The sequence below is a fragment of the Hyaena hyaena genome, unplaced genomic scaffold (assembly GCF_003009895.1).
Source record: "Hyaena hyaena isolate Hyena2069 unplaced genomic scaffold, ASM300989v1 scaffold_725, whole genome shotgun sequence".
NCBI lineage: Eukaryota > Metazoa > Chordata > Mammalia > Carnivora > Hyaenidae > Hyaena > Hyaena hyaena.
In genome coordinates, this window is record NW_024081355.1 from 71894 (window position 1) to 89964 (window position 18071).

Here is an 18071-nt window from a genome sequence, read left to right on the forward strand (position 1 = left end):
TGTGGGTTCTCAAATGAGATCAGCAATTAGATCAAGTTTTCATTTTGGAAGATTTTTTACACAATAAACACATGAACCTTCTAATTGTAATGATAATGGTGCTCTCTTTCTATATATGATCTTCTGGTAATTATAATGCCCCATTCCACCAGGACAAACAGCTATACCTGTGCCAAGCATTTCACACACTGTGATCTTAAATGTCCTGTGTTCTCTAATCCACTGATATCTGAGAACATTTTCATAATCCATCACACACACACACATACACACACACGCACCCCAGTGCCCACATATTTTAAGAAACCTCCCCATATTCTCCCAATTTAGCAGGAGTGGACAACTAGCACTAGACAACCACTAATCTGCTTTCTGTATCTATGGGCATCCATATTCTGGATGTTTCATATAAATAAAATCATAAAATATATATATGCCTTGTGTGTCTGGCTTCTTTCACTTGGGATGTTTCCAAGGTTCATCCATATTGTAGGATGTATTGGTAATTCATTCTTTCTTCTTGCTAAATGATTTCCATTTTATAGATAAGCCACATTTTACTTATCCAGTTATTATTTGATAGACATTTTGGTGGTTCCCACTTTTTGGCTGTTATGAATAATGCTGTTGTGAACATATATTTTTATTTATATAGAGTTAATATCTAAGAGTGTAATTGTGGCTCATATGGTAACTCTATGTTTACCATTTTGAAGAACTGTCAAGTTGTTTTCAAATAGTGGCACCATTTTACATTACAGTGTATAAGGATTCCAATTTCTCTACCTCCACACCAACATGTTATTATATGTTCTTTTTGGTATATCCATCCTAGTATGTGTGAAGTACTATATCAGTTTGATTTTGGTTTGTGTGTCCTTGATGGCCAATGATTCTAGGGTCTTTAATAAGCATCACTTCTGTATTTCTCCTTCACATATGTACAAACTCATGTCACTAAGGGAGTGTTTGAGCTTTAGACACTTAACTCTTGACACTGTCTAATGTTTTTATCCTAATTTTGGTGAAGTAAAATACTACAAAAATTTCAAACTTACAGCCTTCTTCCCAACTGTGACCTACAGAGCTGTTCGATGTCTGTGCCATTTTCTCCTTTAAAACTCCATACCAATAAATGTCATTGTCAGGTCATGAGCAATGGCAGGGCCAGAAATCTGGGGACATGAAGGTATAAGGATGTTGGTGGGGGAAGAAGGAAGCACCATGTCCAGGAGAGCAGCTCTAACTAGGAGAGGTTTAGTGCCAATAGAGTGAGTTTTTAGTACTACACCCCTAATACACATCCACTGGCATAACATACACTATCATGGAGTCCAGGTCTGAGGGAAAAATTCCTCATGCTTCATAGAATGCAGCCAAATCCAACACCCACACTTACCTCTCTTCTTCCTGATGATAATGAGAAGAAGCCAATCTCATAGGCTTCTGCCACCCCCAACTCCTTAAAAGAAGAAATCTACTACTGAACTTTACTCATAAATGTCCCTAAAGAGAAAGGAAGCTGAAGTCCTCATTGCATGCTGGGAAAAGATGATTGCCATGACTTTAATGAATCCAAGAGAGAATTAATTGTTCATCATTTCTGTGCCTTCTATTCATCCTGTTGCCCTTGAGTTGTGTTTGCACTCTGAGGAATCCCAGAACAGCTGCTTAGAGATTACATGAGTATTCCCAAAAGATTGGTCCACAGGCATTTATAAAGGTCCATTCTAGAAAAATGAATTCATTAAGAGATCAAAGAATTTTTGACTCTTGCATTAGGCAATGAGTATGCTCAAGGCATCTCCTGGAACGTCATGTTCTCCTCATAAGGCGCAGCGGTCGACAGTCTGTTCTACCAAAGGGTATCCTCTCCATTCCAGGAACTAAAGTAGAGAGAAGCAAGCCCTGCTAACAAAGCCAGAAATCCAAGACTTTCTGTGAGAGTCAGTGGTAAGTGGTTTGCTTACCATCACAATGAGAAAAGCTGTGTCCCACGTCAAGATGTATTTACCTATTAAGAGCATATTATAAAATATTCTGTATATTTTCATTATCATGTTGAAGGCATTTATGTAATGACATTTTTAATATTTTTCCATATGTATGTCAATTTCTACCACAGTACTTATATGAAGAACCAGAGTAGAATTACTTTAGCAATTATCTACTCCAAAACCTGAGGGGGTGCCTGAATTCCTTAATGAAATAAGATGATTGAAAATTTAGTTTATAGTAAATGATATAGAATGCAATGTGTTAGTACTCTATTTTTGACAAACAGGACATACAGGAATAATTTTCAGGGAGAAAGGATGGAGCCATTTTTTAGATGATGCATTATAATGTGATAACAGGCACACACAAAATATTTACTTAAATTAATATAATTAAATTTACATAACGCTTCTATTTGGAAACATATTTATTCACTAGCTGGACATTCCAATCATCATGTTGCAACTAACGGATGTTTGGGAGGTTGTAATGAAAGCAATTTATTAACTGTAATAGAGCCCTGAAGTTTGTGAATGATTTCCCTCCCCCATAGTCCCTGTGTTAGAAATCTCTTAGATTCAGGGTTATTTCTAAATAATTTCATTCTCACTCATTTGCCTTTGAGAAGATTTATTGCCTGGAGAAGGAAGAAGCAGAATTGCTATTGTCTGCTTGGAAACAGCCAACCCCACCAATAGGTCTCCATTGGAACCACTGCTCTTACAGGAAAAGAGGATGTTAAGATCAGCACAGGCCAAGAGGCCATGCTGCCATATTTATGTCCCCACAGGCTGCTATTTTTCTTGGGTCAGGAAATGTTTGAACCAAAACCGCTGGACAGAAATGTCCTCCCAAGTTCAGCTGAAATGTCCCTTCTCAATTTCTTCTTTCTCCGTAGACCTGACTAAAGTGATGAATTTTGTATTTTTCCTTCTCTACAGACTTTAGTCTGGGTTGTTGATGAGCAGAATTTACACCTCAAGGATTGGTTCCTTGTTCATCTTTAGTAGGCAGAGATATCAGCTGCCTTTGGGAGTATCAGGCTTCATGATGGCAGGGTCAAGGACCTGATGTGCCTGTCATGGAGAGGACATTGGTGGAAGCCAGCCCCCTTCTGTTCTGGCAAGCACATTCATAAAAAGAAACTCAAATTTTAACAATGGTTTTATATTGTCCATGGGATGGTCCAGGGGAAGGGTGTGCTTTCCTGTGAGACTCCTATAGAGCCACCCTCTTCTCAAATCTAAGACTAAAGACACTGGTTAAGAAATGCTGATCCAGGGGTGCATGGGTGGCTCAGTCGGTTAAGCATCAGACATCAGCTCAGGTCATGATCTCATGGTTCGTGGGTTTGAGCCCCGCATCGGGCTCTGTGCTGACAGCTTGCTCAGAGCCTGGAGCCTGTTTCAGATTCTGTATCTCTCTCTCTCTGACCCTCCCCTGTTCATGCTGTCTCTCTTTCTCTCTCAGAAATAAATAAAACATAAAAAAAATTTAAAAAAGAGAGAGATACTGATCTATATCACGTTTGAGGAAGAACTGATGCTGAGAAACCCTAGCCTGATGAATGCCACATACTCTTATTCTGGGACCACCCATGGGGAGGGACATTGGTGGAACAGTCAATAATTCTACTCTATCAGCAGAATTCCGAGAAATTGGTCTGATTGATGTTAACATTAGCTTTTGTGGGGTTTTTGGGTTTTTTTCTTTAATGCTGATTTGGCTGAATTCTTAGGAAATTCAAAAGATACAGATATTTCCCCCTAGTTAGTGTTCTCTCTCATTCCATGGAACATTCTCTGCAGGATAGTGAGTTGAAAAGATTATGGCCTTCAGAGTCAGATAGACCTGGGTTAAACTCCAGTGTTACTTAAGTAGCTGTGCAACCGTATCAGTTTCCCCACCTGCAAATCTTAATAAATACTTTCTATATTGGATTGTCATTAACATGTGTACAAATGCCCACGTACATCCTGGTACATCATAAGTACCCATAAACAGAAGCTACTATTATATTGGGGGCTCTTGATTGTTTGATAAGCTTCTATTTGGCCACCATGTATGCAATTTAACAAAAGACTGGAAGGACACACACCAAACTGTTAACAGTGGTGCTGAGCACAGCGTTATATGAAGGTGAAGATATTTTATTTACTTTTTATGTACTTTTAACTTATGTGAAATTTTTTAGAGAACATGCACTACTTTTGAAATTAAAAATCCCATATATTTTGTATATATAATGACAGTACTCTGTACATTTCTTTGCAATTTCTTACACATCTATAATTGTTTCAAAATAAAAATTTTGAAACCTTTAAATAAGATAAAATAAAATACGGAAATATATAGTGTATATCTGTATCCATATCTATATCTATATCTATCATCTATTTCTCTCTCTCTCTCTATCTTTCTATCTATCTAACTCTATCTATCTATCTATCTATCTATCTATCTATCTATCTATCTATCACACAATATTGGAGCCAAGGAAGCTTTCAGTCATTTGAAATGTCTACCATCTTAGAAGGTGCCCATAAATGGTAGAAAGGGATGTCGTTAGAGTGGATTAATATTAAGCAGTACATTGATATATTGGGTCTGATGCAACTACATGAAATATGAAATTTCCATTGTTTTACTCATGCCATATTTTCAGATGCATAAATGACACTGGTAGGAACAATAAAACCTCAGGGCTGAAAGGAACGTTAGAAACAACTTGAATGGTCCTCACTTAAGACCTGAATCAATCCTCTTCATAGGAGATACACAATGTGGACTTCACTTGAGCATCTCCAGTGATGAAATCCCATTACTTTCTATATTATAAAATGCTTGGGTTCCTCGGTTAAACAAGGTTGTGAGTTCAAGGTCGGGCTCTGTGACTACTTAAAAGAAAATGCTTGTTTACGTAGTTTAAGTTGTTTGTGAAACAACAAGTTGAAAGGTTAAGAAATAAAGAAAGAATACATGTAAGTCCTTGATATTTATATTTACATATCTCAACTAAGAAGAAAGGTGAGGAAATTTCAGTTCAGTATGCCAAGTGGATTACCAAGGAATGCTTGGAATGAATCGAGTAAGCAGAGTCCTGAGCAGGTGCCTGGATCATACATTAGTGTGGGAAGGCAGGCTATTCAGTGGTCACAACTGAGACTTTGGAATAACGTTTTGAAACCTCAGTTTTCTCATCTGCAAAACAGAGTTAATAATAGTATTTGTACTTTAAAATTGCTTTGAGAATTCATGGGGGCAATCTATAGAGTGTCTGGCACTTAGCATGGGCTCGGCAAGCATTAAGAGGCACGGTAATGGAATTTATAATATGTACAAAAGGATAGAAGAACACAGTACCCCACTTTGAAGTGCCATTGCCAGGCTAATTACAAATTTGGCAGGAAGGTTTCCAAAACTGAACTGGTGACAACAGGTTCACCTTCATCATCATCATAGGCCATTTGAGATGGGAGGGGTCTCACAGGTGAACTAATCTGGATCTTTGCTTTGGAAATACAACACAAAACTCTAAATCATGATCTAATAGAAACAAGTCTGTAGGCTTGCTCTTCCTGTTTTTAAAAGGATGTGTGATCTGGGACACATGGGAGAGGGACAAAACTTGGGTAGTTCAGGAGAAAAGAAGCAACGCTGGGCATCTAACTTCCATGTGTTTGCTTCTCTGCATTCTCTACCTCAAATGCCCAACCCTTTAGGGTCCATGGTAATGCCACGCCCTTAGATTTTGTTCCTTTGAAATTTAGACTTTATTTGAGCACCAATTTTATACTTTGAGCATATAAACTCAATAAATGGGATAGTTTTTTTATTATTAATGATATATAGTTGCCGGAGAATTGTTTTTAGCTTTTTAAGTTTTAATTTTAATTACAGTTAGTTAGTTAATATAGTGTACTATTAGTTTCAGTCTTTAAAGAAACTTTTTGTTATCTCTACTCCCATAGACATTGTTTATGGCCCTTCTTCATTTATCAAACATTTATTGAGGGCACACTGTATGCCAGGTCCCAGCCTAGTTTCCAGCACAGAATTGAAAAGTCTGGACCATGACCTCAGGGGGCTAATATTCGAAATGTAACAAGTGTCCTATTCCTACACCTGTTCAAGGACAGGTCGTGTGTGTGACCAAAGAAAAGTTTTTTTTTTTTTTAAATAACCATTTAAAAAGTAAACAAAATGTTACAAAGTTTTCTGCCTTATACTACAATTTATCTTCCCATTAGATTGTAAGTTTGAGGAGGGCAAGAACCTTATTCCCTTTGGATTTCTGCATAATACCTAGCCTCGGGCTACATTAGACGTTAAGGAGGAACTAAATTGATTTGAATTGACAATTACCCACTACCAAGATAAGACTGTTGGAAAATACTGAAAGGAAATGAGAATTTCACAGCTTGAAAAATGTTATAGCCAGAGAGCTCTTGCATGCCAAAAAAGATAGTAACTTGTCTCCCCTTTCCCCTTTACAATAGGAGAAGCGAAAGTGAGGTATGAAAGGCTGAAAGAAATGTTAATACTGGAATGAATTTTTGAGACAAGATGTAAACATTTTCTTGGTAAATTTAAGGAAGGACTTTAAACCTATGAATTAGGGGCTAGGCAGCTCTGATTGTTAGGTAGCAATAGCCTGGAAAGACTCTTGGCACTAAAGCATGGTACCTCAACCAGGGACTTGGGCTTCACCCAGGGGTGTGTTGAAAATGAAGGTGATTTACATGCACATTAAAGTTGGAGAAGCCCTGTCCTATACAGTGACCTCTGATTATTTCATCTGTTCCCAGGCACCCATATTACAGAGAATTGTACAGTAAGAATCTGGACCAGATGAAAATAGCTCATATATTCCACAGCAATGAAATAACTTTGCCACAAGCATGTGAAATCATTTGGATTTTTTTTTAGATAAAGCTTCCCATGTGCTGATACTGTGTGTGTGTGTTTTAAGTAGATCAGAAATTTACATGAACATTAGATTTAAAATTTTTCATCATTGTTTTGTGTTATTGAAATAAAATATGAATAGATGTTTCCTTTACGTGCTGTAAGGGTTTTCACAATCACACTAGTTATTCTGATTTAACTTTTCCCCATTTTGTTTCCTTTGAAGAAATAAATCCTTAAGTTTAGTCAACAAAACATTTCATTTATTGCCAAGGCAAAAAACAAAATTTCCTCTTTTAAGACCTCTAGGCTTATTTTCCACCATTTATATTTAGATTTTTAGAAGTATGTTTAACTTCAGTACCAACTTTCTATTGAAATTTAAATACTTTAGGTTCCTCAAGGACCTGAGATTTGGAATTTGTAGTGAAAATTGGGCTTCCTATTAATCATGTGCCTTGAATTACTAGAATAAAAAATAAGAATGAATATACTTTGAAGACTATAAAGCACTTTACAAATATAAGATATCATTATCAGGTAACAAAGTATTTTAAATAACAATTATGATTTAAAAATAGCAATTATGATTATATGAATTAAGCTTTCTGTGCCTCAGTTTCTTGATCTACAAAATGGGCGTAATAAGTGGTCTTAGTGGTTGTTGCGAGAACCAAATGAGTTAATACATATAAGAAACTTAGATGTTATTCATGTAAGAGGATAGCACATAATGGGTATTTAATAAGTAATAAGATTATTATCTAATGTGTGTCTGTACTCATTACTCTGTTTGGAAAATCCTGGTTCAAGTATGTAAAAATGTTACATCTTTTCAAAGGCACTTGTGTTTTGTTTCTTTTTTTAAAGTTTTATTTATTTTTGAGAGAGACAGAATATGAGGGGGGGAGGGGAAGAGAGAGAGAGAGGGAGACACAGAATTCAAAGCAGGCTCCAGGCTCTGAGCTGTCAGCACAGAGCCCGATGCAGGAGCTAGAACCCATGGTCTGTGAGATCATCACCTGAGCCGAAGCTGGACGCTCACTGACTGAGCCACCCATTCACCCCAGTTTCATTTTTTGAATCCATTTGGATGGATTATACCAAATTTAATCTTTAAAAACCCCATCTTTTAAAAACAACATTAAGCAAGATTTTTTTAAGTTTATTTACTTATTTTGAGAGAGAGAGAGAGAGAGAGAGCGAGAGCACCAAGCAAGCTCCACACTGTCAGTGTAAAGCCAGAAGGGTGGCGGGCAGGGGCTTTAAGTCACAAACTGTGAGATCATTGACCTGAGCCAAAACCGAGAGTCAGATGCTTAACTGACTGAGTCATCCAGGAGCCCCAGGCAAGAATTTTTGTAAAGCCAGACATTTTTGTTTACAGAATCAGGGTAAGAAAACATACTCTTAAATGATTTTTCCTATGAAATCTATCCCACGTGCTTGTGGAGAATGAGGTCATTATTAAACAGCCAAGGGTTTGAGATTGAAGTTCATATGTAACTCTTCATATGTATGTAGATTCTGTGGTATCAAAGTGTAGTGTGTAAATGGTGCTTATTAACGATGGATTTTGATGATGATAATAATATTGATGATGGTGATAATGGTTATAATTCAACATAGTTGTTTTATGAGCACATCAGAGAGAGAGAGAGAGAGAGAGAAGAATGGATTGGACACTACTTCATACCCTACCCCATTCCCCTGGCCTGCAAGAAATTAGTCAGTCAGACCAAAGGAAATGTCTTACTGTGGTTCTGTTTGCACTGTGTATATATAGTGTATGCCACAATGTTCCTTGGGGACTGGCTTCAAGTGATTAGAAGTCACGTTTCAAGGCCTTTATAAAAAAGCATCATATATAACTTTAGAAGCCATATTATTTAAAATCCCTGCACATTGAAAATTCAGTTTTACAATTTGTATTTCCACATCATACATCAGTTTCTTAGAGAAAACCCTTGTGAAAACATCTTCATGAGGAATTTTATCTTTCTATAAATAGATCTAGACATCAATTTTTTATGCATCAACACTTATCTTTTTACTTTCCAAGATTTAAAATTTTTAAAAAATGTTTATTCATTTTTGAGAGTCCGAGACATAGCACAAGCAAGGGAGGGGTAGAGACAGTGGGAGACATAGAATCTGAAGCAGGCTCCAGGCTCTAAACTGTCAGCACAGAGCCCGACATGGGATACAAACCCACAAACCATGAGATCATGACTGGAGTCAAAGTCAGAGACTTAACTGACTGAGCTACCCAGGCACCCCTCCAAGTTGTTATTTAAATTCTAGTTTGTTGATATACAGTGTGATATTAGTTATAGATGTAGAATTTAGGTAATTCAACCCTTACACACAACACCCAGTGTTCATCACAAGTGCCTTTCTTAATAGCCATCATCACTTATTTAACCCATTCTCCCACCCACCTCCCCTCCTGTAACCACTGTTTGTTCTCTATAGTTAAGAGACTGTTTCTTGGTTTCCCCTCCCCCCATGTCTGTTTTATTTCTTAAATTTCACATGTGAGTGAAATCATATGGTATTTGTCTTTCTCTGACTGACTTATTTCACTTAACGTAATATACTCTAGCTCCATCCATGTTGCTGCAAATGGCAAGTTTTCATTCTTTTTGATGGCTGAGTAATATTCCATTATATATACTATTTCTCTATATAATATTCTGTCATATATACATATATATATATAGTGTCCAGTCCATGTATATAGTACCTTTTCTTTATCCATTCATCAGTTGATGGACATTTGGGCTCTTTCTATAACTTGGCTATTGTTGATAATGTTGCTATGTGTATCCCTTTGAATCAGTATTTTTGTCTCCTTTGGGTAAATGCCTAGTAGTGCAATTGCTGAATCATCCTGGTAATGTATTGCATTTTTAACTTTTTGAGGAACCTCCACACTGTTCTCCAGAGTGGCCGCACCAGTTTGCATCCCCACCAACAGTGTAAGAGGGTTCCCTTTTCTCTGCATCCTCACCAACATTTGTTGTTTCCTGTGTTTAACCATTCCTACTGGTATGGAGTGACATATCTCATTTTAGTTTTGATTTGTGTTTCTCTGACGATGAATGATGTTGAGCATCTTTTCATGTAGACACTAATCTTTTAAAAAGATTGTCATATCTACCTTTTTTATATCAGGAGTTCAAAAATATACATGTCATTGATTTTTTTTTGAAAAAGTTTATTTATTTGTTTGTTTATTTACTTATTTATTTATAGAGAACCTGCATGAGTGAGTGTGAGTGGGGAAGGGACGGGAGGGAGGGAGAGAGGGGGAGAGAGAAAGAGAGAGAGAGAGAGAGAGAATACCAAGCAATCTCCACGCTGTCAGCACAAGCAAGCTCCACACGGTCAGCACAGAGCCAGACAAGGAACTCGATCTCACAAACTGTGAGATCATGACCTGAGCCGAAATCAAGAGCTGGATGCTTAACAGAATTAGCCACCTAGACGCCCCATGACATTGATTTTTTAATGATTTCAAGTTCATCTATGTAGTTGATAGTAAAAACAGACAACAAAATACACACAATAACATAATAAGAACTTTCTAAGGGTGCTCATAGATTCCCAACTCAATTCCAATATTGAACTTCTGTAAATCATTGCTAATAAAACTTAGGGAGAAACAATGCCTACAACCAACCCAGTCAGAGTGGTGAGAATTTTGTACTCTTTCCTGGATATTTGATAATCTTCCACATTTCTTGTAAATATCAAGCATCATAAGAATCCTGCTTTACCCTTCTTTCCTCAGTCTTTACCTTTCTTTTCCATCATACATACATGGTTGATTTCATGTATGTCCATCGCTTCAACAGCCATCAAGGCAATGATTCCCAAACCCATATCTGCAGTTTTATCCTGTTTACTGGGGACAAATCCTTTTTCAACTGTCTGTTGGGCATTTCTACATGGGTATCCCACAGGTACCTGACCTTCAAGATTACTCAAATCTAGTCCACCATTTCCCTTCTCCATACCTGTTACACCATTTACTCCCCTATTTTATTTAATAATCCTTTCCTGCCCAAACGGATTCAGTGTCCCAACCATCCATAAACCTTAAAGTGCTTCAAACATGGCTCCTTTCTATGAACTGTTGTTTCAGTCACTTTCTCTAAGCTCTAAAATTCTGTATCTTTACCATGTGTTACACATTGTAACCTGTTAATATGTAATAATAAGTAACAACATGTTACTTTGCTCTGGTTTTAGTTCTCAGACTACATTCCTGGAGTAAACAAAATTGTTTTAATCTAAGGCACATAGCCTCTTAGGGGCCCTGGGGATGAATTTCACAATTTTCAATTGCATGAAGATTCTGTGCATGTGTATATTTGCATTTTCTGGATCTACAGATTTTTATCAGTTTTTCAAAGTTGATGCTTCTCTAAATTCCAGGCTATACCTTCCAGATGCCCCTTGCTTCCAGTTTGTCCTAACCTTGAAAGTGGTTTGTGGGACATTATTGATACTCTACCGTCATTCCTGCCCATCCTCACAGAAAAGCCTGGCTTCCAGCCAGACGTCTGAGCCTCTGCTGGTCCATAGCAGGAGGGAGGATATTTTCTGAGGCCGCTGTTGAAGGTTAACTCAATTATTTTTGTACCCAAGGACACTGACCAGTGAGACAGCCTAGACTGTGCCCCAGTGGCAACTGGTGCCCTGCCACTTCCTCTGGAGTAGCTAATGAGGTTGTGCTTGAAGTAAAACTCAACCAAGCTACACAGTGCCTGGCTGGCTCAGTCAGTAGAGCATGTGATTCTTGATCTTGGGGTTGTGAGTTGGGGCCCACATTGGGGGTAGAGTTTACTTTAGAAAAATCACCAGGCAATGTAGAATTAATCTGTTAGAACTCGGCAGCACCCAGCTAGGTTTACCCCCCTCCACTCCTTGCAACATGGCAGGAATTACTAGAGATAGGACATACAGCCATATGTGAGAGGGCTTCTAGCAGAATGCAGAATCCAACAGCTTTCCTGGTAGCAGGGCAGCTCCTGAGGTTCACTCCTTTCCCAGAGATCTTTGGGTCCATTCTTCTGTACCCACTAGAACAACCCAAATACTCTGAGCTTATTTTCCTTTTGCTGGGAAGACCAAATGCTTGAGATTTCTGCTGGCTGTGTTGCCCGGGATACCAACCTCCTATCCCATTATCCATGGGCAGTGACCTCAGACATGATTCCCTCCCCCATTAAATATGTGTGTGTGCATGCACCAATTGCATTCGTTCCTCCAAAGGAAACATTGCAAAGAAAGTGACTTGATATGATTTGCAAAAGGTGATATGTACCGAACTCTTACTGTGGTAGAGAAGGGAAGAGATGCAGGGGTGCCTGAGTGGCTGTTGGTTGGGCATCCAACTCTTGATTTTGGGTCAGGTCCTGATCTCATGGTTTGAGCCTGCATCAAGCTCTGCATTGTCAGAGGGTAGAGCCTGCTTGGAATTCTCTCTCCTGTCTCCCTCTCCATCCCTGGCTCCTGTGCTCACCTGCTCTCTGTCTCAAAATAAATAAATAAAACATTAAAAAAGAAAAAGAAGCAGAGAGTTGCAAAAATGGGGAAAAACACTTAAGTCTCAGTGACTTAATATTTAGGTCTGGTTCTGAACAATCCTGAGATGAAACTTTTACTAAAAAGTGCCTCCTGCTTTTATCTCTTTCATTTTATTTTTACTTTTTAAAAAATATTTATTTATTGAGAGAGAGAGAGAGAGAGAGAGAGAGAGAGAGAGAGAGAGAATCCCAAGCAGGCTCTGTGTTGGCAGCATGAAGCTCAATTCTACCAACCACAAGATCATGACCTGAGCTGAAATCAAGAGTTGGATGCTGAACTAACTGAGCCACCCAGGTGTCCCTTTTTCATTTCATTTCATTATTTTTTTAAAAACATTTTTATTTATTTCAGAGAGAGAGAGAGAGCATGAGCAGGAGAGGATCAGAGAGAGAGGGAGACACAGAATCTGAAACAGGCTCCAGGCTCCGAGCTAGCTGTCAGCACAGAGCCCGTCGCGGGGCCCAATCTCACAAACCGTGAGATCATGACCTGAGCTGAAGTCGGACGCTTAACCGACTGAGCCACCCACGTGCCCCTCATTTTATTTTAAAAATTGAATTATAATTCACATATAGGAAAATGCACAAATCTTAAGTTTACAGGTTGATCAATTTTTACATGTATATAACATCTATATCAACTATTAAATCAATTATATAGGACATTTCCATCGGTCCCAGAAAATCCTTTCATGCTTCATTCCAGATAATAACACCTTCAACCCACAGAAGTAACTATTATTCTCATTTGATTACCGTAGATTGGTTTTTCCTATTTTTGAACTTCATTTAAAGAAAAAAAAATAATTTGTACTTTTTTTGTGTCTGGCTTCTTTCATTCAACAAAATGTTTTTTAGATTCATCAATGTTATGATTTGTATGTTTTTTTAGATAACTGTGTAGCACTGCACTGTATGATAAACCACAATTTTTTTTATCAATTTTCCTACTGATAGGCATACTGTTTGCTTGAGCTATTCTGAAAAAAATCTTTTTTGAACCTCCTTCTACAAGTCTTTTTGTGAACTATACATCCATTTTCTTGAGACTCTGCCTAAGAGTAGAGTTATTGGGTCACAGAGAAACCACATGCTTAACTTTATTAAAAACTGCCAAATAGTTTTAAAAAGTGGTTATGTAGACTTTGAATTTCAGCTTAGAGACTTAATGAGCTGGAAAGCATGTTGCTCTCATCATTATGCCAACAACAAAAAGCAGGAAAAAATGCAAATTAATTACTTTTCTTGAACCCATCAGGGAATTGAGGTTGCAAAGCAAACAACTGAAACAAAACTGGAGAGAGAAGCGACCGCAAGAACCCATGATATTTTTAACCAAGGCAGAAACCACTAAATACCTCGTAAACTGATAAGAAGACTCAGTTAAAACTATTTTAACAAATTGTTAGAGACTAAGCATAGGCTAGCATAAGAAGTCCCCAAGGGGCATAGACATAAGGCTTGCACTCTTTTGCTTTTCCTCCATGAACTCAACCAGATGCTCACAGGTAAGCATTCTTTTTTTTTTTTTTTTAATGTTTTATTTATTTTTGAGAGAGAGAGACAGGGTGCGACCAGGGCAGGGCAGAAAGAGACACACACAGAATCCAAAGCAGGCTCCAGGCTCTGAGCTGTCATCACAGAGCCGGATGTGGGGCTTGAACCCACGAACTGTGAGATCATGACCTGAGCCAAAGTCAGATGCCCAACCAACTGAGCCACCCAGGCGCCCCAGGGAAGCATTCTTAGAAAGCTTCCCTAATGATGCTGTTTGAGGCCAAGCTGGGGTGGAGGGCAAATAATGGGGAAAAGGAGTAGAAGCAACTGTCAAAACTCCTCCAAGATCAATTTCTTGGATTTTTGCTATGGAAGAAAAGCTGCAATCTGCAAGGGCAAGAGCTATAAAAATTGTCACCTAAGGGTATTGTGGAATCCCATTACGCCTCAGGAAGAGAACAAGGCAAAAAAAAGTTCTACTCCTTGGGGTTGAGGACAGGGATATATGCTAGGTCCAGCTGTACAGCTGGAGGAGGGGCAGGATCACTTGTGAAGGCCATGCTTCCAAGATCCAGGATCACATATCTAAGATTAAGGGTTAACCAGAGCATCAGAGAATACATTTCCCTTGTCCCCCACCAGCCCACTAACAAGTATCGAGTAAAAATAACAGTGGAATACAGCTAGGAGATCTTGAAGAAACAGATTATCTCTAGAGAGCAGGGAAAATGGAAAACACAAAGCTAAAAGGGAGCAGAAATGTAGGCACATTTCACTAGTCCACAACCCTAAACACAAAATATCAGAGTAATCTGAAGCATGCATTCACTGAGGGTGACCATAGGAAAAATGGACCGAAACTCAGTCCAGCTGCTCATTAGATTAATCCTCACACTAAGGATTTAGTATAAAGAAAGACACGTTTGTCTCCAAACAAATAAATTTATACTTCAGTATTTACTATCCTATCCATGTCCAGCTTTCAACAAAAAGTTATAATGTATACAAAAAGATAAGGAAAAATACACTCCGAAGAGACAATATAAACATCAGAACCAAATGCAGATTTGAGACAGATATTAAGACTATCAAACAAGGAATTTAAAAATAAAAATGATCAATAGGTTAGACATTTTAATGGAAAAAGTAAACAATAGGGGCACCTGGGTAACTCAGTTAGTTAAGCACCTGACTCTTGATTTCAGCTCAGGTCATGATCTCAGCTTATAAGATTGAGCCATGTGTCAGGCTCCATGCTGACAGCAAAGAGCCTGCTTGGGATTCTCTCTCCCTCTTTCTCTGCCCCTCCTCTGTTCTCTCTCTTCTTTAAATTTCTTTTTTTTTTAATTTTTAATTTATTTTGACAGAGAAAAAGAGCTAGGGAGGGGCAGAGAGAGAGGGAGACACAGAATCTGAAGCAGGCTCCTGGCTCTGAGCTGTCAGCACAGAGCCCAACATGGGGCTTGAACTCATGAACTGTGAAATCATGACCTGAGATAAGTCAGACAGTTAACCGACTGAGTCACCCAGGCGCCCCCTACCCTGTTCTCTTGCACACGTTCTCTCTCAAAATAAACAAACCTTTAAAAAAGTAAACAATATACAAGACCAGACAGTTGATTTCAGCAAAATGATGGAAACTGTAAGAAAAGATCAAATAGAAATGTGAGAAATAAAGAACACTATAATAAAGATGAAAAATGCCTTTAGCAATTTCATCAGTAGACTTGACATAGCTGAAGAAAGAATTCATGAACTTGAAGATAGGTCAATAGAAATTACCTAAATCAAAACACAAGGACCAAAAAAAAAAAAAAAAAAAAAAAAAAAAAAAAAAAAAAAAAAAAAAAAAAAAAAAAAAAAAAAAAAAAAAAAAAAAAAAAAAAAAAAAGGAGCATCCAATAGCTATGACAGAATATCAAACTAACATACAGATTATTAGAATCCTAGAAGGAAGAGACAGAATAAATAGAGAATATATATATATTTAAAGAGATAACAGCTGATAATTTTCCAAAACTTATGATAGATTGAGAAGTTCAGAGAATGGTAAGCAGGATTAATATAAATAAATAAATAAATAAATAAATAAATAAAAATTAAAAATCCTACAAAACCCTAGGCATATTATATTCAAACTGCCATAAAGACAAAAAAAAAAAAAAAAAAAAAAAGATTTTGAAGGCAGCTAGAAGGGAAAGACCCAACTTACAGAGGCTCATGAACAAGAATTACAGCAGACTTCTCATCAGAAAGTATGCAAGCAAGAAGACAATAGTGTGGCATTTTTAAAGTCCTTTTAAAAATTCTGTCAGCTGAAAAGATATCCTTTAAATATTAACAGAAATAAACAGGGGCGCCTGGGTGGCTTAGTCGGTTAAGCGTCCGACTTTCGCTTAGGTCATGATCTCGCGGTTCTGGGTTCAAGCCCCGCGTCGGGCTCTGTGCTGACTGTCAGCTCGGAGCCTGGAGCCTGTTTCAGAGTCTGTGACTCCCTCTCTCTCGGACCCTCCCTTGCTCACGCTCTCTCTCTCTCTCTCCTAGAAATAAATAAAACATTAAAAAAATTAAAAAAAAAAAAGAAATAAACATATTGTTTAGACAAGCAAAAACTGAAGAGGTGCTTTGCCAGTAGACATATTCTAATAGAAATGTTAATGAAAGCACTTTAGAGAAAGGATTATGATACAGGTCAGAAACCTGGATCCTCAATGATAAGTGTTAGAAATGCATTAAATGAAGGTAAATGTATTGGGCTGAATCTTATCTCTCCAAAGTTCATGTCTACTGAGAACCTCAGAATGTGACCTTATTGGAAATAGAGTCTTTGGATATGTAATTATTTAAATCAACATAAGGTAATACTAGATTAGGTGGACCCTAAATCCCAAGACTGGTGTCCTTACAAGAAAAGGAAAGGACACAGAGATACACACAGGGAAGAAGGCCATGTGGTGAGAGGCAAAGCTACAAGCCAAGGAACACCAAGGATTTCCTGGAGACACCAGAAACTATGAAAGGGCAAAAAAGAATTCTCTGCTAGAGCCTTCAGAGGGAGCATGACTCTGCTAACACCTTGATTTCAGAACTCTAAGCCCCAGAACTGTGAGTGAATATTTTTGTTTGTTTCAAATCACCAAGTTTGTAGTAATTTGTTATGACAGCCATAGAAAACTAAGAGAGTGAAATAAAATTCACTTTTATTTTTAATTCTCAAAATTGGCAGTTTAAACCAAAAACTGCAACAATGCCGTGCATGTTCATAGCATATATAAAAGTAAAATATGTAAAAAGGAAGCAAGGGAGAAATTGGAAATACAAGGTCTTAAGACTACATTGAAGTACTATATTATATGAAGGTAGACTCATATTATTTACAATGTATTTTGTAATTCTTAGAGCAACACCAGAACATTTTACTAAAAGGTAAAACAATAAATAAATTAAGAGGATAAAAAAAGAGAAACTTCCAAATACATTTTATAAGACCAGTATTACCCTGATAATTGATAACAAAACTAGACAAAGACATTAGAAGAAAACTCTAGATCAAAAAAAAAGATAGAAAAAAAGAGAAAACTATAAACCAATATCATCCCTAATTAATATTGATGCAAAAATCCTCAACAAAATACTAACAAATTGAATCTAGCAATATGTATATATAAAGGATAATACATCAAAATCAATTGAGGTTGATTCCAGGAAGGCAAGGCTAGTTCAATACTCAAAAACTTAATCAATATAATTTACCATAATAATAGACTAAATAACAAAACACATTATAATCTTGGGGTGCCTGTCAGTTAAGCATCTGACTTTTGATTTTGGCTCAGGTCATGATCTTGTGATTATGAGTCTGAGCCCCACATCAGGCAATATGCTAATGGTGCAGAGCCTGCTTGGGATTCTCTCTCTCTCTCTCTCTCTCTCTCTCTCTCTCTCTCCCTCTTCCCTGCTCTGTCTCAAAATAAATAAATAAATTTTAAAAATACATTATAATTTCAATAAAGGAAGAAAAATCATTTGACAAAATTCAGTTTCTATTCATGATAGAAACTGTCAGTAAAG